Source organism: Rhinatrema bivittatum, chromosome 2 (assembly GCF_901001135.1).
Source record: "Rhinatrema bivittatum chromosome 2, aRhiBiv1.1, whole genome shotgun sequence".
NCBI lineage: Eukaryota > Metazoa > Chordata > Amphibia > Gymnophiona > Rhinatrematidae > Rhinatrema > Rhinatrema bivittatum.
This window is the reverse complement of record NC_042616.1, coordinates 618,851,938-618,875,033: the sequence shown is the minus strand read 5'-3', so window position 1 is coordinate 618,875,033 and position 23,096 is coordinate 618,851,938. Positions and strand designations below refer to the sequence as shown.

Sequence of the window (23,096 nt, the reverse complement as noted above, 5' to 3'; positions counted from 1 at the left end):
GGAGCATCAGAGGGCTGAGGGAGCAGCAGCGGCCGGCTGTGCGCTGGGGAATGTAACATCCATGAGCTGGGGAATGTAACAACAAGCATCTAAATGGGTTTTTGGTTGGGAGTTTCATGTCATTACAAGTAACCCTGACCTGATACACTTAAGCACATATCTGGGAAATCCAAGTTATGCATAATGATGGTAACTTTTAAATGTGCACTCGCCCACCCATATACACGCATATGTGGCTGCACGGCCACATACGCATGAACCTATATTGTCTGCGTAAGTGTATGTGTATTATTTAAAATACACCTAGCGCACGTATGTGTGCTACTAATATTAAGGATTTACTTGAGCAACTGCCACTTGTGCATTTTCTTTAGGAACTGTGGGTTTTTACACACGCACGTGAGCTCATTTTAATACATGCAGGAAATTACTAATTTTAGCAGTTTGTCCACCAGTTTGCCCAGTCTGTCTCTAGGTCATCAAGACTCCCCTGGTTCTTTAGGCTGCACTCCCGCTAGTTTACCCAGACCCCTCACGCAGTCCGTATTTGGCTATAAATAGTTTTATTCAGACTTACACCTGATAAATAGCAGAAGTAAATATGCGCAGGTACATGTTGCACGTGCACTGTATTCGCAGGATATAAAAATTGCAACTTACGTGCATATATGTTGGCCCCTCCCCGGAACGCTCTTGCCCCCCCCCCCCCCCCCAATCCCAACTCCAGCCCATTTTTATGCCATCAAAGATATTCACCCATTGGTACCTGTGCGCATATTTGTCAGGTTTATAAAATGGCCCCAGCATGAACAAGCGTTACTTGTGCGTGCATCTGCTGTTTTATACGTGTGCATCTCTCTTAAAATTCTCCTTCAAGTGAGGTACATTTGCAAAATTGTTAGGCTCCACTGTGTTTCGTTTCTATTATGTACCTTAGGACATTTTTCTTGCAAGCAGCAGATCTCTTTCCCTGTGGAAGATTAAAGCTTGGCCAGCAGTATGCACATAGGGTGAGAAGCTGGATATGTTTGACTGCCAGTTTGTGAAGAGGTTGATAAAGCAATGCTTCATCCTGTGCATGCAGGAGGTCGGGTTTTCTTGGGAAAGATTAAGGTTGGCCAGCAGGGCTTCTCTCCCACCTCCCTAGTGCTAATAGCCTGTAGTGGGGGAGATTCTTTCCAGCCCTGTAATGTTTGGCATATTTTACTGCCTGTCTGAGATTGAGGTAATGAGGGTATGAAGATTTTTGTTGTTTTTTTTTGTAGTGAGAAGCGAGCCACACCAAGTGAAGCGAGTGGATTTCTCCAAGTAGGAGGTTCAGAGCCTGTGAATGAAGGAGCAGTGGAATGTGGCCAGTGCTATGCATAAGCGTCCCCTGCTCCATGGAAACGTGACGTCAGCTGATATTGAAAGAAGGCTTCGAGTTCTTCCTTTCCTTTTTAAAGATTGCTGTGCTATTAAACACTTTTATTTTGAGCTTTTTTTGGCTTTTCTGAGTGCTTTAGAGACCTTCAGGTACTGAAGCAACTGTGGAAAACGGAGTGGAGGTAAGTTAACCTGATTAATGATTTTCCTGTGACAACAGCAGACATCTGAATATGGAAAGTATTCCAGGAGAATATAAAGTTTTGGATTTTTGAATTTTTCTGAAAAAAAAATGTGAATACAGATATAGTCAAGTATGGATTTTGCTATCAAATATAGTAGTGATGAGATAAACAAAATAAGTGTATTTCATTTGTTTGATTGATATAAAAAAACAGTTTGAGACAGTACCTTTCTAGAGATTTTTTTTTTTTTTAATTTTGTAGCATTTTTTTCTGGAACTGTTTTAGAGCAATGATTCTTGGAGGTTGTCTGTTCTGTTTAAATTAGTGTTGCTAAATTTTTTTTTACAAATGACTGTATTAATCCAGATTTTATTTTTGATAATTTTTTTTACTTTTTCTTGTTTGAATTGTTACTACTAGCATAGAACCAGGTGTTCCTTCATGTGGGGCTGTTACCAGTGCTCCATCCCAAGCTTTCCAGCCTGCCCAAGATATAGGAAAACTTAATTTGACAGCAGAGCTTGAATATCATGCATGGCAGCATGTAGGGTTGCAAATGGAATGGCAATATGTCTATTTTATAAATGTATCTATACTGTGGGACTAAAGATAGGTAAACTAGCTTGGTCAAAATCCATGGCCTTCCACTATTGCCTGCAATTGGCAAGTTAAGAATTGATGGGAACTTTGTGATTTAGGCTTGTATTACATTCAGTAGGTGAAAAAATAGGCATCTACCATTTTACAAATCTGAATGAGTTTCAGATACACAATGTTGTTATGCTTCTTCCTGGTTTTCTTTTGTCATGCTAGTCAAAGGGTCATATTTACGTTTCAGACAAAAATATTTTTAAAAGCCCATAAGTAATTTTTTTTGCACAATTTAAAAATAGCATATTTTGGTGAAGGTTTTAATTTCTTACAACTTTTAGAATGGAAAAAAGTACAAAACATGCTGTGGAACATTTGCTGATGCCTTCATTTAGTGCTTTCAACAAAAGACCCACAGAACTTTTTCAGAAGCTTACGCTTACTCACAGGCCGATACAGTACAGTGCGCTCCAACAGAGCACACTGTTAGCCTGCAATTGGACGCGCATTTTCCCTTACCCCTTATTCAGTAAGGGGAGGAAAACGCGCGTCCAACCCGCGGCACCTAATAGCGCCCTCAACATGCAAATACATGTTGATGGCCCTATTAGGTATGCGCGCGGGATACAGAAAGTAAAATGTGCAGCCAAGCCGCACATTTTATTTTCAGAAATTAGCGCCGACTCAAAGGTCGGCGCTAATTTCTTCTGGCACCGGGAAAGTGCACAGAAAAGCAGTAAAAACTGTCAGGCCGAAAACCGAACGCTCAATTTTGAGCTGTCGGGCCGAAAACCGGACGCTCAATTTTGCCGGCGTCCGGTTTCCGAGCCCGTCGCTGTCAGCGGGCTCGAGAACCGACGCCGGCAATATTGAGCGTCGGCTGTCAAACCCGCTGACAGCCACCGCTCCTGTCCAAAAAGAGGCGCTAGGGACGCGCTAGTGTCCCTAGCGCCTCTTTTTACCACCGGGCCTAATTTAAATAAATTAACTTACTGTATCGCGCGCACAGGTGAGCAGGCGCTCGCCCGCTCTCCCGCGTTTTTTACTGTATCGGTCCATCAGTTATTCTGTGTGTAATCTGCCCCTTACTAGCAGTGATGGCCCCTGGTTGTTATGGCAATTTTGACCTCAACAGGTTAACCTGCCAACAGTGTGAATTAGGGTTCTCCATCCAGATCCTGATCCAATGAGTCAGGTTAGTGTACTATAGGTGTGTTAGTATAGTGCAGGGGTGGTCCCCAAGAGCCACAAACAGGCCAGGTTTTCAGGATAAGCACAATGAGTATGTATGAGAAAGATTTGCATGTACTGCCTCCATTGTATGCAAATCTATCTCATGCATATTCATTTTGGATATTCTGAAAACCAGGCCTGTTTGAGGCTCTCGAGGCCACTCTTGGTGTAGTGTACCACTTCCCACCGGGAGGAGTCTGTGTGTTAGCAAAACTCCTGTGTGCTCATGTGCCATAGTGGGAGTTTGGCATCAGCCTTTAGAACAGAGCTGAGGGAGCAGGTGTCGCTCCTTGCAGAGGATACTTGGTGGGTCTGTCCTCCCCAGGGACAGAGCCTGAAGGAATGATATCCTTTTGGGTAAGAGGGTGCCTGAAAGGAGACTGAAGTTCCAGAACCAAGGAGGAATGAAGACGTGGGTTTCCAGAGAATCTAGAAGAGTTGTGTGAAGAAACTGCATCTGGGTTTCTCTAGAAAGAAGATTCTCTTCAGACATAGAGTGCACTCAAGATGATTGTCTTGTTTTGGGAGATTCCAAAAAGAGGCAACCTGCCCCAGGAAAGTCCCCAGGAATGCTGACTGACTAAATTCAACAATGAAATCACAAAAAAAACCCCAATAGCATGAATCTTGTGCAATAGCCAATATATTGAAAATCTTGCTATAATAATAAATAAGGGCTTATTTAAAGCGTGACCATCATAAAGTGCTTAAGGCTTTCCAAACTGGATCTGTCCTGTTTAGCACTGGACTTCATAATCGTCAGTCACTCTGACCATCGCTGTGATGTCGGAGCTGAGGGCTTCCGGGCTTTCAATCCCCAAAGTAGGTTCAGGCGCGTCGGCCATTTTGAGATCAGCCCCTTTCGCCTTGTCTTTTTCCCTTTTTGTAATTTTCATCGCCATGCCAGCTTGCAACACAGATCAAAGCTGGTCAGCCTGAGCAGCCAAATGCAGGAATCACACCGCCAACAAAAGGTGAGCAGAGCAAGGTAGCAAAGTCACCACAAAAGCCGAACAAAGGGGGGGAGGACCCTCGGAGAAGTCAGAGATGTGTCTGCCCTCTCTCACAGCATCACGTGGTCTCTCATATCCATTTTAGAGAAAGGTAATTAACCCACTGATGCAGTTTCTAGTTATAGGCCCATTTCTAATTTTACTACATTAGCTAAAATCCTGGAGAAAACTGTTTTAGCACAGCTTACCAATTTTGGTCAGGACTCCAATATTTTACATCCAGAACAATGTGGTTTCTGTGCTAATCAAAGCATGGAAACCTGGCTGCCATCTTTGTCAGATTACATTTTGCAGAATCTGGATCAGAGCAAGTCCCTTATTATGATTTTCTCTAGATATTTCTGCTTCTTTTGATATTCCCCTCAGTCAGTTACAGCTATGAGGGATTGAGTGTTGGTGTTCTTCGGTTTCTTTCTAATTTATCACAGTGGAAATTTCAAGTCAGGATGGGTCAAACGAGTTCATTTTGGAAGTCCATCATTAAGGACTGACCCAGGTCTCCACCCTCTCATCTATGTTGTTTAACCCATATATGTTACCTTTATGTTCCAGTGTTTTCTGCATGGTGGATGAGTTTAAAATCTATGCAGACAACATGCAGTTATTCATTGCTGTGGAGTTTTCTTCAACCCTCTGTCATTGGTTGGGACAAAATTATTTACAATTACATTTCTCTAAAACTGAGTTGTTATGGATGAGTAAGCATCTGATTTCTTCTCCACTGTTTAACATGAGGAAGCAAGACGGCCCTTCGCTTCTCCCCCTCCTCCGTATTCCCATACAAATCACTCTGACAACTTAGTGGCATAAAACATTTTAGGCCGCAGTTTATTAACCATAACATAATAACCCGAGCCGCTAATAATTAATACAATCAAATAAAAAACCTACCCCGTTCTCTCCCACACCACCACTTCCCTTCGCCTCTTCACTTACCACCTTGGCAGAATGGTAAGACTTCGATCCCCCCCCACCCCCACCCCCTGCTCACCCCGCCTCGTCTCCAGCGAGGGTAAGCATTCGGCCTGAGCATCGGCCCCATCTTGCTCTTTAGGCCTTCCCGTGTAGCGGCCCCAAAATAACACGGGCATTTTCCCCCTCCCCCACCTGTCCCCCCCCCCCCCCCCATTGCCCACAATACACATCCTGATGGCTCGGGTTTTTCCGCCAAACTGCGACGATCAACAGAACAATACCATGAGAACACACTCCATTAACTCGGGTGGGAGGGAGGGAAGCAAAATTCAGCTGCTCGCTTCGTGGTTGCTGCTCAACTGCCAGTATTCCCCGCTTTCCCACTATTTTGAAAACCTAGCAACCAATAGCAATGCAGCAATTCAAAAAATTGCTGCCATTGCCTTGGTTGCTATTCCCCCTCCCCCCCTGGCTATCCCTTCCCTGCCTTATGCTCCCTGCCCCTTACTCCCATGTTAAACTACGCAGCGCAAGACAAGCTTGCGCTGCTTCCTATAACATGAGGAAGCAAGACGGCCCTTCGCTTCTCCCCCTCCTCCGTATCCCCATACAAATCACTCTGACAACTTAGTGGCATAAAAAATTTTAGGCCGCAGTTTATTAACCATAACATAATAACCCGAGCCGCTAATAATTAATACAATCAAATAAAAAACCTACCGCGTCCTCCCCCACACCACCACTCCCCTTCGCCTCTTCACTTACCACCTTGGCAGAATGGTAAGACTTCAATTCCCCCCCCCCCCCCCCCCCTGCTCACCCCGCCTCGTCTCCAGCGAGGGTAAGCATTCGGCCTGAGCATCGGCCCCATCTTGCTCTTTAGGCCTTCCCGTGTAGCGGCCCCAAAACTACACGGGCATTTCCCCCCCCCCCCCCCCCATTGCCCACAATACACATCCTGATGCTCGGGTCTTTCCGCCACAACAAAGTCAAATTTCTTTGTCTTTGTTCCCCCCACTGCGGCCTTCCTACAGAACTTGCTGCTCAAGCCCTTCCTCCAAGGCATTATTATATAAATCCATGCCTACTTCTGACAGGTGGACCCCGTCCCCCAAAAAGAATCCCCCCAACATGCTCCAAGACCACTCATGTCGGATCCAAAACCCACCCTGCTGCACCACTCACTTCCCAATTTGCCTATTCAATTTCTTCACCCCGTTCCTCCACACCCTCTCTGCCCTATGTTTGATACGAATGATAATCTCAGACCAGCCCACTTTCGTCTCAGGCCAGAGACTCATGATTCGTGCCAAATCTTTTCGCATAATTCCAATCAGCTTACGACAGGTCAATTTGCCTATGTCATTACCTCCTAAGTGTATAATTAATATCCTTGGAGGTCCCGTAATTCTCACTTTTGCCTGAAGAAAAGGCAGCAAGTCCTCCCATCCCATTCCCCCTTTCCCAAAACAATGCACCCTCCAATGATCTTTATTCAGATTCAAGTTCTCTCCGTATGTCACTTTGCCGCTCTCCTTTTCGCCCGGTGCACAAAAGAGTGGCCCACGATCCAGGCACATTCACGGAAACGCTCCACCCCTGCCGCGTCTGTAATGCAAAAAACCCGCATTAATCCCAGATACTTTGCCACTTCAACCTACTTTATTTGCGCACGTACGACCGAAAAGCCTCAGATTTCCAGCGTCCCAACCTTTGGATTCTACCATCTGACCAACCTAATTCTGCGGCCGTTGTTGCAGCACCTATTCTAAACGAATGCATCGTGTACCGCTTCGTATCCCACCCTAAACCTTCCACTATCTTATACAACACTCGAGCAAACTGAAAAATCGTTAATGCCTCACCGTTGGCATGCATTAAAAACTGCCCTTTCGTACCTGGTCTTGCCCTTAGGAAAGCCAAGGCGTTCCTCACGGGGCACACAATTATGTCATGCGCTTTAACTAACGAAACCCAGACCCCTCTACCCCGTTGATCCGTCTTAGAATGACGGATCCGTAGGCGAACCCAGTCCTCAGACACCCAAACGTCTTGAACTCCCAAACCATGCCCCCCAGATGCCGTTTTTGACCGAGCCGCCAGTTTGCTAACCCTGAATGCTCCGAAAAAGGCAAACGAAAATGCCACGCGAAATAATAAAACCTCGTACTTAGAATGACAGACCTCCCCTAAACATTCAACCAACATAACCAAATCCTCATATCGGATCAGCTTCCGCCGATCCCTTCGCTGCCGATACCCTCTCCCCCACCCTTTCAAACATCCGCCTAACTAAGAAACTAACTGTAGGATCCTTTTCTCCTGCCACTTTCTGAAAAAAACCCAAAACCTGTCAAATGACAACGTACGGATCCCAAGGTGTACCCTGCACTCTTTGCCCATAATATGAACCGCCCAATCTCTGTATCCCTCACTGCCCCCCCTGTCCACCCTCTCCTTCCCAAAAACCTAGCAACTACTCCTCTGCCAGACATGTAAGAATTCCACGTGGACGGCGCCAATGATCGTCGAATCATATCCCAGGAGTTGTCTTGATGATCTGCCACAGATGATCCGGAAAATTCTCTCCCCGTAACGAAGCATGGGGAGCCTTGGCCCTGAAGACGTCCCACTTGAAACGAGAAAGAGCATCCGCAATCAAGTTCACGTTCCCAGGTACATGCCGCGCTCTTATCGTCACATTCCAATACAGGCACAGAAAGACCATCTCCCGCAGCAATCCCGATACCCTTAAACATTTTGCCGCCAACTTGTTCACTACCTGCACCACACCTAAATTATCGCACCACCACACCAACCTCCTGTTCTGCAGCTCCTTACCCCAAATCGTCAACGCCACCACTATGGGAAAAAGTTCTAGGAATGTGATATTTTTTATCACCCCTTCATTCACCCATGCCGTTGGCCATGCTTCCGCACACCACCTCCCCTGGAAATATAATCCAAATCCACAAGACCCGGCAGCATCAGAAAATGACTCCAATTCTTCATTCGAAATTTCGTCAGTCTGCACAACCCGCACCCCATTAAATACCTCTAGAAATCTGTCCCATACCTCCAATTCATCTTTCATGTCTCTGGTGACTCTAATGAAGTGGTGCCTCGCTTTGACACCAACAGTTCTATTTGACAATCTATGAATGAAAGCTCTTCCCATCGGTATAACCCTGCAGGCAAAATTCAAAGAACCTATCAAGGACTGCAACTGGCGTAAAGTCACCTTTTTCGCTCCTTGAACCGATCTAACTAATTCGTGCAACTTGCGAACTTTGTCTACCGGTAACCGCGATACCATGTCTACCGAATCTAATTCGATGCCCAGAAAAATGAGTTTAGTAACCGGCCCCTCAGTCTTATCTTGAGCTATCGGTACTCCCAGCTCCTTGGTCACCTCCAGAAAACCCTTCAACTGCCTCTGACATTCGTCAGTTTCGCCGGACCCGACAAACAAGAAATCATCTAAGTAATGCAACATTCTGTCACACTGATTATGCTGTGTTGTAACCCATTGCAAAAAAAAGAACATAAGAACATAAGAAAATGCCATACTGGGTCAGACCAAGGGTCCATCAAGCCCAGCATCCTGTTTCCAACAGTGGCCAATCCAGGCCATAAGAACCTGGCAAGTACCCAAAACTAAGTCTATTCCATGTAACCATTGCTAATGGCAGTGGCTATTCTCTAAATGAACTTAATAGCAGGTAATGGACTTCTCCTCCAAGAACTTATCCAATCCTTTTTTAAATACAGTATACTAACTGCACGAACCACATTCTCTGGCAACAAATTCCAGAGTTTAATTGTGCGTTGAGTAAAAAAGAACTTTCTCCGATTAGTTTTAAATGTGCCCCATGCTAACTTCATGGAGTGCCCCCTAGTCTTTCTATTATCCGAAAGAGTAATTAACCGATTCACATCTACCCGTTCTAGACCTCTCATGATTTTAAACACCTCTATCATATCCCCCCTCAGTCGTCTCTTCTCCAAGCTGAAAAGTCCTAACCTCTTTAGTCTTTCCTCATAGGGGAGTTGTTCCATTCCCCTTATCATTTTGGTAGCCCTTCTCTGTACCTTCTCCATCGCAATTATATCTTTTTTGAGATGCGGCGACCAGAACTGTACACAGTATTCAAGGTGCGGTCTCACCATGGAGCGATACAGAGGCATTATGACATTTTCCGTTTTACTCATCATTCCTTTTCTAATAATTTCCAACATTCTGTTTGCTTTTTTGACTGCCGCAGCACACTGAACTGACAATTTCAATGTGTTATCCACTATGACACCTAGATCTCTTTCTTGGGCTGTAGCACCTAATATGGAACCCAACATTGTGTAATTATAGCATGGGTTATTTTTCCCTATATGCATCACCTTGCACTTATCCACATTAAATTTCATCTGCCATTTGGATGCCCAATTTTCCAGTCTCACAAGGTCTTCCTGCAATTTATCACAATCTGCTTGTGATTTAACTACTCTGAACAATTTTGTGTCATCTGCAAATTTGATTATCTCACTCGTCGTATTTCTTTCCAGATCATTTATAAATATATTGAACAATAAGGGTCCCAATACAGATCCCTGAGGCACTCCACTGTCCACTCCCTTCCACTGAGAAAATTGCCCATTCAATCCTACTCTCTGTTTCCTGTCTTTTAGCCAGTTTGCAATCCACGAAAGGACATCGCCACCTATCCCATGACTTTTTACTTTTCCTAGAAGCCTCTCATGAGAAACTTTGTCAAACACCTTCTGAAAATCCAAGTATACTATATCTACCGGTTCACCTTTATCCACATGTTTATTAACTCCTTCAAAAAAGTGAAGCAGATTTGTGAGGCAAGACTTGCCCTGGGTAAAGCCATGCTGACTTTGTTCCATTTAACCATGTCTTTCTATATGTTCTGTGATTTTGATGTTTAGAACACTTTCCACTATTTTTCCTGGCACTGAAGTCAGGCTAACCGGTCTGTAGTTTCCCGGATCGCCCCTGGAGCCCTTTTTAAATATTGGGGTTACATTTGCTATCCTCCAGTCTTCAGGTACAATGGATGATTTTAATGATAAGTTACACATTTTTACTAATAGGTCTGAAATTTCATTTTTTAGTTCCTTCAGAACTCTGGGGTGTATACCATCCGGTCCAGGTGATTTACTACTCTTCTCGAATAACGCACAGGATACTGCGCAACCCATCGGCAAACAACGATCAACGAAGTAACCTTTATCGAAATAAAACCCCAACAACGGAAAACACGATGGATGAATCGGGAGCAATCGAAACGCCGCCTCTACATCCGCCTTGGCCATGAGGGCTCCTACTCCCGCTTGTCGCACCAGATCAATGGCTTCTTCAAACGATGCATATTTCACCGTGCAGTCCTTCCTTGGAATAAAATCATTCACCGCCGCACCTTTTGGATGTGATAAATTCAATATCAAGCTGTATTTACCCCGGTGCCTTTTTCGGAATGACTGCCAACGGTGACAAATGCATTTCTTCAAAAGGCTTGTCCCCAAAAGGCCCTATAATCCTACCCAACTTTATTTCCTCCCTCAACTTTTCCCTTGCCACATCCGCTAATCTGTACGCCGATCTAGCGTTCCTCGCCCTCCCCCCAAAACCCGGGCCCACATACGGAATTTTAAAACCTTCCCTAAAACCCTTTCCCAGCAATGTTCCTGCAACTACATTGGGGTAATTTTTTAGATACTCCCACAATACCCCTACCGCAATGGGTGACTCCGCTTTCTGATGTATTACGTCACTGTTTGATACCCTTGTTAATGGCGGGGTGAGCTCCGCCGCATGTGGAGCAGGCATGCCGAAACTTGCACTCCGGGAACAAACAAGTGAGTTTGTTGAAACGCCAGCACACGTCCGCAATACTGCCCGCTGCTTGACTAACCCCTTCACTCCGTCGAGGCACCCCGGGGCTACGAAAGGAATTCACTTTTGCCCCCGCTGCCGCTGCCCCCTCCGCCAAACGACCCCCCCCACACCGCTTACTGCTCCACTTTTTGCGCCTCCAACCCCCTTGTTAGTCATCTGTGTTAACCACAGATGTATATCCTGCATACCCCAGGACATGAACTTATTACCCGCCATCTTATCTCTGAATTTCTCGTCGTAGTTGAGCCAAGCCCAACCATCGTAATCCCTGAAAGCTCCTAATATGCTGTCTGCATAAGACAGCAAAGCACCATATTGCGTGCAGTCAAAATGGGTCACTACACTCGCAATCGCAAAAAACCCCTTACCCAATTAACTATGTTCTTAGATATTTTTGGACCTTTCTTGACTCCCTTACCTTTTTTCTTGGCTTTCTTTTTATCCCTACCGCCCCCACGGCGCCCTTCCAACAACTTAAAAATGTCCACGAATTTTCTTCTACGTATCCGTTTGACCAAGCGCTTGGGGACTTCCTCCCATAATTCTGTTAAAGAAGCCAGCGCTGGATGTCCCATATCCTGCCCAGGACCATCTCCCAGCACCGATCTCTTTACCCTGTGTTCGCTACTCAAGCTAGTAGACGATGACGAAGCGCTAGAAGAACTAGGGCTCCTAACCCTTTTCTTTTTCTTAGCTGGACTCTGGCAACTCCCATCCTTAAACCTTCCGTGCTTACCTCTTGTCGCTCCAGATGCTCCAGTCTCTCCGCTATCCAGGGCTCCCCCGCACGGCTCTTGCTCTCCCCTTATACGCTGATCCGCTAGTCCTCTCTTGCATACCTCCCGCCTCGCCTCCACTTCCCGCTCTCTCCACGATTCTCGCCGCGAAGGTCCTGCCGCCTCGTCTCCCTCCACACCTGAAAAAGAACCAAAAACCCTCCACTCCCCCTCCTTCCCTTGCCCCCGTGCCCTCATATCTCTACCCCCGACAGCCACGCCGCTGTCCATCCCCCTACGTTGCTCCAAATCATACTCTACACCTCCACCTGGGCCGCTACCTACCCCAAAACCATCTCTACCTCCTGCTGGCCACCCTCCTAACCCAGATGCATGCAATCTGGGCTCATTTTCTGGGCACCACCGCTCCGTCCGTGTCTCTGCAAAGGCATTTCCTAATGATGCCCGCCACCACTGACATGGGAATGGACGCCTCCTCCCCCCCTTCCGCTCCTACAGGGCATCCCCCCCAGTGGGCTGAGCCCCCGCCCTCCCTACCAGCCATAGGATAGCTCCAACCGGCAACGGAGGCCTCTGTTGCATCTTCTGCCCCATCCCTCCTTGCGCACTGCTTGTTCGCGGCCTGCCCGCTCCTCCCCCGACTGACACCTGCGCGAGCCCCGCTCTGCCAACGCCCATCCTCACACCCGCTCGACCCTTGGCCCTGCAATCACCTCGCCGCGGGCTCCGGGCTCCTCCCCCTGCCTGCCGCGCACGCCGCGCTGGCTCCTCTCTTGGACTGGCTCGCGTGCCGCACAGCGCTGCTGCGCGCCCTGGACGTCCTGCTCTTCGCGCCCTTTGCCGAACTGTCAGCAACGGCCTCCACCCCCCCTCTACCCTCCGCTGAGGTAAATTCCGCCGCCGCGGTAAACTCAGGAGCGAAACGCGCGCTCCCCGCCTGCCCCAGGGCCCCGAAACCCATAAAACGAGCACGAACCGAGACCGGCGGCGAAGAAGGCACGAAACCCGCGTCGCGATAAGGAGAAACACGTGCAGGGGTGGCCGGCTCAAATTCCGGCTCAGCTCCGCTCTCCCCTGACTCCGATACTAACAACGGGGAACCGGGGGGTGGGGAGGGGTCGCGCCGCGATGAAGCGGGCATGGGACCCCCTACGGCCACAGCGACACCAGAATGGGCCCCCAGAAACGAACCACCTGCCGAGGGCCCACCCGGGGGTAATTGTAATCCCAGGCCGCGTGGCAACTCACCACTAACCCCCGGCAGGGGGAGCCCCAACAGCATCGCCGCATCCGCGAGCCTCCCGGCTCTACCTCTCCTCATACCGCTCATAACCAGCAAATTCCCGTGACACCGCGCTGTGTCTAACACTAGAATTGATCAACACCCACAGCGAAGCAAAATTCAGCTGCTTGCTTCGTGGTTGCTGCTCAACTGCCAGTATTCCCCGCTTTCCCACTATTTTGAAAACCTAGCAACCAATAGCAATGCAGCAATTAAAAAATTGCTGCCATTGCCTTGGTTGCTATTCCCCTCCCCCCCCTGGCTATCCCTTCCCTGCCTTATGCTCCCTGCCCCTTACTCCCATGTTAAACTACGCAGCTTCCTAAAATCTCACCTTTGAAGGAGTGCCTCTTACTTTTTCAAATTTATTTATTTATTTATTATTTAAATTTCTATATACCGGCATTCGCGATGGGAGTCGCATCATGCCGGTTTACAAATAACAAGGTGTGACAACAGAATAAATACTTAATAACCTTAAAAACATTAACATGTGGATAGAAGAATAAGGTAGCAGTTACAATAAAACAGGGATAAAACTGCAACTTGGAATGAAGAGAAGGCAAAAAGAGAGATTAACACTGAGATAACAAAAGAAGAATGCAATCAGAGACCTCGATTTTTTGGTAGACTCTATTTTTTTTGTTTGAAATCCCCAATTGGATTTGTCATTGACTGTCTTTTTAAGGTTGAACTTGATATGTCCCTTAAAATATTAATACCCACTGAGAACTTTAGAACAATTATTCAGGCCTTCATAATGACTACTGTGGACGACTTCAGTTCTTTATGTGTGGTCTTGCTGAAGTACAAGCTGTGAGTTCTATAGCTATTACAGAATGCCACCACTCAATTAGTGCTGGCTTGCTCTGCTAGAGATCACATTATCCCTGTGCTAAAGCAGCTTCACTGGCTCACTTAGAGGATTCAGTTCAAGGTTGTAACTTTTGGTTTTAAAGCTCTGCATGATGATGGCCCAGTCTACTTGGCTAATAGATTGGTGTAATACCTTCCTCTGTGTGCCTCTAGGTCAGCAGAAAAGGGGCTCTTGCAAGTTCCTTCTGTTAAGACTGCCCGTTTGCAGGCTACTTGCAATGATCTTTTTCAGTAACTGGTCCCACTTTGTAGAATGGATTACCCAACAAACTTTGTGATACAACTGATTACAAGTTGTTTAAGAAAAAGTTGAGAGCCTACTTTTTCCAGCTAGCCTTTCAGTAAATGCCAATGACTGTTTAAAAATTTTCTTGCAGTCTTTTGCTGTATTAATGTCTGTTTTATTATTATTATTTATGTATGGAGTTCTCACCATAAGAGGTATATAAAAACGTCTAAAGAAACAAATAATTGCTCCTAAGATATTGATCAAGGTGAGGCTGATATTCATCACTTGGATGTACAGCACAGCACACCTGTACTCTTTCTATATATCAATCTATTTATTTATTTATTTTAAAAATTTGTAGGTCACTTTATCCAAGGTCCTGAGTGGCTTACATAAAACCATTCATCTGCCACCGCTAAGCTGGTGCCTGCATGTGTCTCAGCTAGCTGCATGTGTAATTTTCTAACCGGTCCAGATGTTACTGGTAGAATGGATGCTACCCTTCTCCACTTTGGCCACAAGCGCCACCTTAAGAACATAAGTTTCCATACTGGGCAAAACTGAACGTCCGTCAAGTCCAGCATCCTGTTTCCAACAATGGCCAATCTAGGATACAAATACCTGGCAAATACCCAAACAGAAAATAAATCCCATGAAACTAATGCCAGTAATAAGCAGTGGCTATTCCCTAAGTCAATTTATTTATTTATTTAGAATTTTTCTATACCAACATTCTTGAACAAAGATATCAAATCATATCGGTTTCCATTTAACAGACAGTCACAGCTATGGCGTTACATAGAAACACATGAAGCAATGAACATAGAACAAGTCAACAATTCAACAATAACAAATAGTGAAAAGATTCGTCAGTGCAAAACATAATATATAGAGCAACAACAACTGGGGCGGCTGTGGGCGTAACATCAAATAATACGTTTAATGGAGTATCATTATGCGACTGCATAATGGATAAGGCGTGGCAGGGGCCCAAGGCATAGGGTAGCAATGAGAATCTGGCTGAATGGTGGAGGGAAGGAGGAGTATGTAGAGGGGAAGGATGTGAGGCATTGAATCATGATTGGAGGAATATGATACGGAAGTAATGGGTGATCAAGTAATTACGGAAGTAATGGGTGATCAATTTGATTAATAGCAGTTTATGGACTTCTCCTTCAGGAACTTGTCCAAATCTTTTTTAAACCCAGCTATGCTAATGTCCTTAACCACATCCTCTGGCAATGAATTCCAGAGTTTAATTGTGTGTTGAGTGAAAAATAATTTTCTCCGATTTGATTTAAATGTGCTACTTGCTAACTTGATGGCATGCCCCCTAGTCCTTGTATTATCTGAAAGAGTAAATAACCAATTCACATTTACCCGTTCTAGTCCTCAGCCGTCTTTTCTCCAAGCTGAACAGCCTTTAGCCCCTTTAGCCTTTCCTCATAGAGGAGTTGTTCCATCCCCTTTATCATTTTGGTTGCCCTTCTTTGGACTTTTTTTAGTGCAACTCTATCTTTTTGGAGATGCGGCGACCAGAATTGTACATTGTACTCAAGGTATGGTCTCACCATGAAGCGATACAGAGGTACTATGACATTATCTGTTTTATTCACGATTCCCTTCCTAATAATTCCTAACATTCTATTTGTTTTGTTTTTTTATCACTACAGCACACTGAGCTGATGATTTCAATGTATTGTCCACTATGACGCCCAGATCTTTTTCCTGGGTGGTAACTCCTATTATGGAACCTAACATTATACAACTACAACATGGGTTACTTTTCCCTATGTGTATCTCTTCACATTTATCCACATTACATTTCATCTGCTATTCCGATGCCCAGTCTTCCAGTTTTGCAAGGTTCTCCTGCAATTTATCACAATCCGCTTGTGAATTAACAACTCTAAATAATTTTGTGTCATCTGAAAATTTTCTCACCTCATTCGTTCCCATTTCCTAATCATATATAAGTATATTAAAAAGCACCAAAGGGAAGAGAGCAGTGATATCAGGAGGCTCCATCCAGACTGTGAGTGATGTCCTCACTGGCTAGTCTGTTGCCTCAGATGTATGACCCTGCAGCTGAGCTCAGGTATACCTCCCATAAAGAGCGACTGGCTGTATAAGATACAGGAAAGCAAGTGGAGAGAGAGTGGGAGGCTCATTCCAGGCTGTGAATGACATTGGTGCTGGTCAGTCCATTGCCCAGATGTGTGACCCTACAGCCGAGCCCTGGAACACCTCCTATAAAGAGTGGGCAGCTGCGGTGCACAGCCGCCACCATGCGCCAAAGGAATATGCTCCTTAGAGCAGATTTTCCCCTTTCACTTGGATTTCCTGCTGTGAGTGCATCTGGCCTTCCTAACTTAATAAATTACAATGGGAAAGAAGAGGAAGGGTGGGATACAGACTCTTCCACCGGGGACTGTCTGCCCCCCCCCCCCCCTTCTTGTACAACCCACCATTGGTTCCTTTGTGACAACTAGGGTTGCAACATTTCCACAGACCAGGACTGGACAGTTGAGGATTGGGGGGGGGGGGGGGGGGGGCGGGAGGGAGGGAGAAGAGAGATTGTAGATCCTGCCATTAAAGGGCAATAATGAATTGGCAGGCTGCATTCAGTTTCTCTTCAAGCCTCTCAGGGCAATGAAGGGGGCCCCTTGTCATTCAGCTGCTCCCCATTTCTTATCTCATGGATTATTAGGGGGTGCTGGTGGGTGGCACATACCTTTTCCTATGACCCTCTCTTATACACATATCACATTCATTCTATCACACACAAACACACTCACTCATACATGCTCCCTCTCTCTTTCACCCATGATCTCAGAAGGTCAAAAGCATGATGGGCAGGGAAGGAGGAAAGGGGGGAGAGCCAAGTCTGACAGAAGAGGCAAGCAGCTGCCCAGGGTTCCAAGTTTTGGGGACACTAATGCACCTCATCAGGGGGCTGGCCACCAGAGCTACATGCCACCATTGTAGTGGAACAAACATTCCTCAGCCCCTATGTGACTGCTGGCTCAGCTGGCCAGTAATGTCATCCAAGCAGGCACTGCACTCAGTTCTGGAGACCGTATCTCCGAAGGGACAGAGACAGGATGGAGGAGTCCAGAGAAGGGCGACCAAAAAGGTTGAGGGTCTTCATCGAATGACTTATGAGGAGAGATTGAAGAATCTAAATATGTACAACCTGAAGGAAAGGAGGAGTAGAGGGGATATGATACAGATTTTCAGATACTTTAAGAGTTTTAATGATCCCAAGACAACGACAAACCTTTTCCGTTGCAAAAAAAATCAGCAGAACCAGGGGTCACAATTTGAAGCTCCAGGGAGGAAGACTCAGAACCAATGTCAGGAAGTATTTCTTAACGGAGAGGGTGGTGGATGCCTGGAGCGCCCTTCCGGAGGAAGTGGTGAAGACCAAAACTGTGAAGGACTTCAAAGGGGCGTGGGATAAACACTGTGGATCCATAAAGTCTAGAGGATGTGAATGAAGAGAGGGTGGCTTGCGGGAATGACGGCTACTACCTGGAGATAATACCCTTATTCAATAAACATACACACGGTAATGTGGTTCCAACGTTGCTCTAAGCTTCAACTGCAAGAGGAAATGTGGAAAAAATGATTTGCATTCACAAAAAAGCGGGGAGTAGCTTGCTTGTTACGGCAGTTACTACCCCAAACCAAATAAACCTGATACTTCACTTTCAATGCTTATCCAGCGTAGCTCTCTGATTCAACGGCAGGGGGCAATGAAAAAAAGTGGATTTCTATTCAGACAACAACCAACAAGGACTGAATTGCACAGGCTGGGTAAACAAATAAATGTGGGAGTAGCTTGTTATTGAGGCAGTTACTACCCCTAACCAATTAAGCTAGATACTTCACTTAGATGCAGTTCCAGCACTGCTCTCTACATTAATGGCAGGGGTGGATGGGAATTGGAACCAAAAGGTTACTAAGGGCCAAGAGAAACAGATAAGTATGAGAAAAAAAACCAAGTGTGAGGCTTGCTGGGCAGACTGGATGAGCCGTTTGGTCTTCTTCTGCCGTCATTTCATTTCTATGTTTTCCCTGGCCAGCCATATTACCTACATTGCCCAGCAATATGTCTGATGGGAGCAATGAGATAATAGGGGGAAAACTGGTTTAGGGCAGGGGATGCTGGGCAGGGAAAGGACCAGGAAAGGGGTACAAACATGAGCAGAGAGGCAAAGTGGGTCACTGCAGTACACTATATGTTTCTGTTTAACATCAAATTCTGAGTTGCTAAGGGACAAGGCATGGGCCCAGAGTGAGTCCTGAGGGAGGAAGGTACAGCCTATAGAGGAATTTCCCAGACAAATGCAGCTGTCAAGAGACCCTGTGACCCATTGCCTCCTTCTATGCCCCCCTCTCTTTCTCAATCCTTCTATTCTCCCCATGTATCTATCTCCCTTTTCCTCCCTCTGGTCTCTCCTCTCTCCTCACCCTGTCTCTCCATTTGTCTATTTCTCCACCTTTCCCCCTGTGCCTGTTATCTGTCTTGGCTGGCTCATTGCAGCCTCTCTCTCTCGGAGCCTGGCCCTGCATGCTGAGAGAGGGGGGTAGGGTGGATGGTACCAGAGGGTGAGTGCTACAGAAATCTGTGGAGCCACTGGTTGTTGAGGGCTCTGCTGTGTCCCCTCACCTCTCCCCATGCTATCCAGTCACAGCATAAGAATAGTTGTTGGGGCAGTAAAAACAACGCAGCTCTCCTGTGAGAGGCCTCCACCCTGCCTGTCTCTCCCTGTAACTAGGAGACTGTAGGAGAGAGGAGGAGCCACCCGCAAAATCAGACTTTTAGCGTCCGGTTGGTACTTCTAAATGGACACTGAACATCATCCCTGAAAACCTGGCTGTCCAGTCCAAAACCGGGCAGTTGGTAACCCTAATAACAACTGCCTTTTCAGGAACAGGCAAGAGTGGCTTGGGTGTCCAACCCCTGCCCAGAATGAGACAGTTTCTTTAAGTCCTGTAGCTTGAGATAATTAACAACCAGGAGCTGATGTATCTGCAGGTTCTTCGGCTGTAGAGACATTGGATCAGTGTGCTTATGTTTCTTCGCCCTTAGGAGTAGAGATAGACAATATTCCTAACTCAAGCAGCCTTAGGAATATTGTCTATCTCTACTCCCAATGTTTTAAAGAGAATCTCTGCTGCTGCTTCTCCTATTAAACAAGCTCTGATTACCCTTGAAACATTGTGGGTGAGACTCGTAGGCTTACAGGATTTACTGACCTCTAGTATTAACAATATGATATCTACAGTTAATAATTTATATGTTACTATTTATTCTCACTCTCAGAAACACATTCAATGTGAAAATAACATTTAAGAAATGCCTGGGAGTATCAAGGAGCTTCAAGAGAGTAGAGTGACTTCAATCAAGGATAAAGAATATTCCCATTGGAGGATAGAAAATTATGAGAATTATACCAAAAGTCTTCATTTAAGATTCATTGATGTTCCAAGATCCTCCTTGATATCCCCTTTAGAATTATTTAAAAAATATTAATCTGACTCCTTTCCTCTGTTGACTGCATTATACTATCTTCCTACTATGTTTGATCGTCAGAGGGAGAGTGTAGTGAGTGAGGAGGACCAGGCTGGAGATTTAAGTTTAAATCTGTCTAGTTTCTTGCAAGATTCTAAGATTGATTCTGAGGCTATACTTTTTGTTATGTATGTTCTGGATAGGGATGTGAATCGTTTTCCATATCGTCTTAACGATAGAAATCGTGTGGCAGGGCAAGAAAATCGTCTTAGGCACGATTTTTTAGTTAAAAAATCGTTAAAAATCGTTTTTTCCGATTAGTGCGCACTAACTCGAGTTAGTGCGCACTAACTCCCGTTAGTGCGCACTAACTGGGAGTTAGTGCGCACTAACTGAAAATGATACAATTTGACACTTTTCAGGTCAGTTAAGGTCAGTTTAGGAATGAATATGTATTCCTATTGGCTGCCCTCTTATTTATTCATGTTACCAAGTTTCCTACTGACAGTATATGGGGGATGGGAAATGGAAACAGTTGGTAGCTTGACAAAACAAGTAATGTGATCAGTCAATGTGACTAGAACTTGTGCCCTAACCCTGATACCAGGGGTATTGTGATCTTCCTGCACACAGTGCCCTATCCCTATTAATACCAGGAGTGTTGTGATCTTCCTGCACACAGTGCCCTATCCCTAATACCAGGGGTGTTGTGATCTTCCTGCACACAGTGCCCTATTCCTGATACTGGGGGTGTTGTGATCTTCCTGCACACAGTGCCCTATTCCTGATACCGGCGGTGTTGTGATCTTCTTGCACACATCCCGGTATCAGGGATAGGGCACTGCATGCAGGAAGATCACAACACTCCTGGTATTAATAGGGATAGGGCACTGCATGCAGGAAGATCACAACACTCCTGGTATTAATAGGGATAGGGCACTGCATGCAGGAAGATCACAACACCCCTGGTATCAGGGATAGGGCACTGTGTGCAGGAAGATCACAATACCCCGGAGGAGTGAGGGTCAGGCAGCTCCCCCCTGTCTGTGAAGCCAGCCTCTCACTAGTAATGCAGGGAGGGAGCTGTCTCAGACTTCACCATCCTCCCCCCCCCTTACCCACACACCATTCACTAGCTGGGACATGGGGGAAGTCAGGAGTGAGGGTCAGGCAGCTCCCCCCTGTCTGTGAAGCCAGCCTCTCACTAGTAATGCAGGGAGGGAGCTGTCTCAGACTTCACCATCCACCCCCCCCCCCTCACCCACACACCATTCACTAGCTGGGACATGGGGGAAGTCAGGAGTGAGGGGCAGGCAGCTCCCCCCTGTCTGTGAAGCCAGCCTCTCACTAGTAATGCAGGGAGGGAGCTGTCTCAGACTTCACCATCCTCCCCCCCCCCCCCTCACCCACACACCATTCACTAGCTGGGACATGGGGGAAGTCAGGAGTGAGGGTCAGACAGCTCCCCCCTGTCTGTGAAGCCAGCCTCTCACTAGTAATGCAGGGAGGGAGCTGTCTCAGACTTCACCATCCTCCCCCCCCCCCCTCACCCACACACCATTCACTAGCTGGGACATGGGGGGAAGTCAGGAGTGAGGGTCAGGCAGCTCCCCCCTGTCTGTGAAGCCAGCCTCTCACTAGTAATGCAGGGAGGGAGCTGTCTCAGACTTCACCATCCTCCCCCCCCCCCCCCCTCACCCACACACCATTCACTAGCTGGGACATGGGGGAAGTCAGGAGTGAGGGTCAGGCAGCTCCCCCCTGTCTGTGAAGCCAGCCTCTCACTAGTAATGCAGGGAGGGAGCTGTCTCAGACTTCACCATCCTCCCCCCCCCCCCTCACCCACACACCATTCACTAGCTGGGACATGGGGGAAGTCAGGAGTGAGGGTCAGGCAGCTCCCCCCTGTCTGTGAAGCCAGCCTCTCACTAGTAATGCAGGGAGGGAGCTGTCTCAGACTTCACCATCCTCCCCCCCCCCCCCTCACCCACACACCATTCACTAGCTGGGACATGGGGGAAGTCAGGAGTGAGGGTCAGGCAGCTCCCCCCTGTCTGTGAAGCCAGCCTCTCACTAGTAATGCAGGGAGGGAGCTGTCTCAGACTTCACCATCCTCCCCCCCCCCTCACCCACACACCATTCACTAGCTGGGACATGGGGGAAGTCAGGAGTGAGGGTCAGGCAGCTCCCCCCTGTCTGTGAAGCCAGCCTCTCACTAGTAATGCAGGGAGGGAGCTGTCTCAGACTGGTATCAGGGTTAGGGCACTGTGTGCAGGAAGATCACAACACTCCTGGTATTAATAGGGATAGGGCACTGTAAGAGATGACTGTAGTAGATTGAATAAAGATCTGATGTTTCTGCTCTCCTCACACCAAACAAAAACAATACACAAGCAGAGAAGCCCTTCTTACAAAGCTGAGCTAGTGAGTTAAGTAGGAGGAAAAGTAAACATACTGGTGCCAGTGTGGCTACTTAAAAAATACACTTACCAACAATCAATTACATATATTTGAACTGTGTACAGTTCCAGCCAGGACCACCTTTCTAAAATGCACAGTGATTGGCAAATTCAACATGCACTAGCATTTCAGGTGCCTGCTAACAAAAATAATAAACAAACAAGTTCTAGTCACGTGAGTGCTGATCATTACATTACTTTTTTTGTCAAGCTTCCAACTGTTTCCATTTCACATCCACCCAACCATATTGGTAACATCAATAGATAAGAGCACAGCCAGCCAATAGGAATACATACATACATATTCATTCCTAAGTGACCTTTACTGACCTGGGAAGTGTGAACACTTTGTTTCATTTTCTGTTGGTGTTCGTTAGTTTCCAGTTCCATTTCCCATCCCCCCAACCATCACCTCAGTGGTAACCTTGGTAACATCAATAGATAAGAGGGCAGCCAGCCAATAGGAACACATATTCATTCCTAACTGACCTTCAGTGACCTGGAAAGTGTTTATTTGTATCATTTTCAGTTAGTGCGCACTAAATCGAGTTAGTGCGCACTAACACGATTTAACGATTTTTAACGATAAATCGTTAGAATTTCTATTGTATCGTGTTCTATAACGATTTAAGACGATATAAACATTATCGGACGATAATTTTAATCGTTGAAAAACGATTCACATCCCTAGTTCTGGATGCATTCAGAGAATAGACTTTGAAAAGATTTTTTGGTGTAAAGGATAACATTTTCCTGGGTCACAGAGTAGCCAT

At 46.4% G+C, this 23,096-nt stretch overlaps 1 protein-coding gene across 1 annotated transcript in view; it reads left to right on the top strand.

Annotated features, from left to right (window-relative positions):
* Nucleotides 1-1,308: 1,308 nt before the first annotated feature.
* The window catches only part of LOC115085327 (coiled-coil domain-containing protein 178-like), a 205,574-nt gene continuing 183,786 nt past the window's right edge, over nucleotides 1,309-23,096 (top strand). Inside the window, exon 1 of the mRNA XM_029591203.1 lies at nucleotides 1,309-1,547. The gene's annotated coding sequence lies outside the window, so the exon portion shown is untranslated. The remainder of the gene's footprint in view (nucleotides 1,548-23,096) is intronic.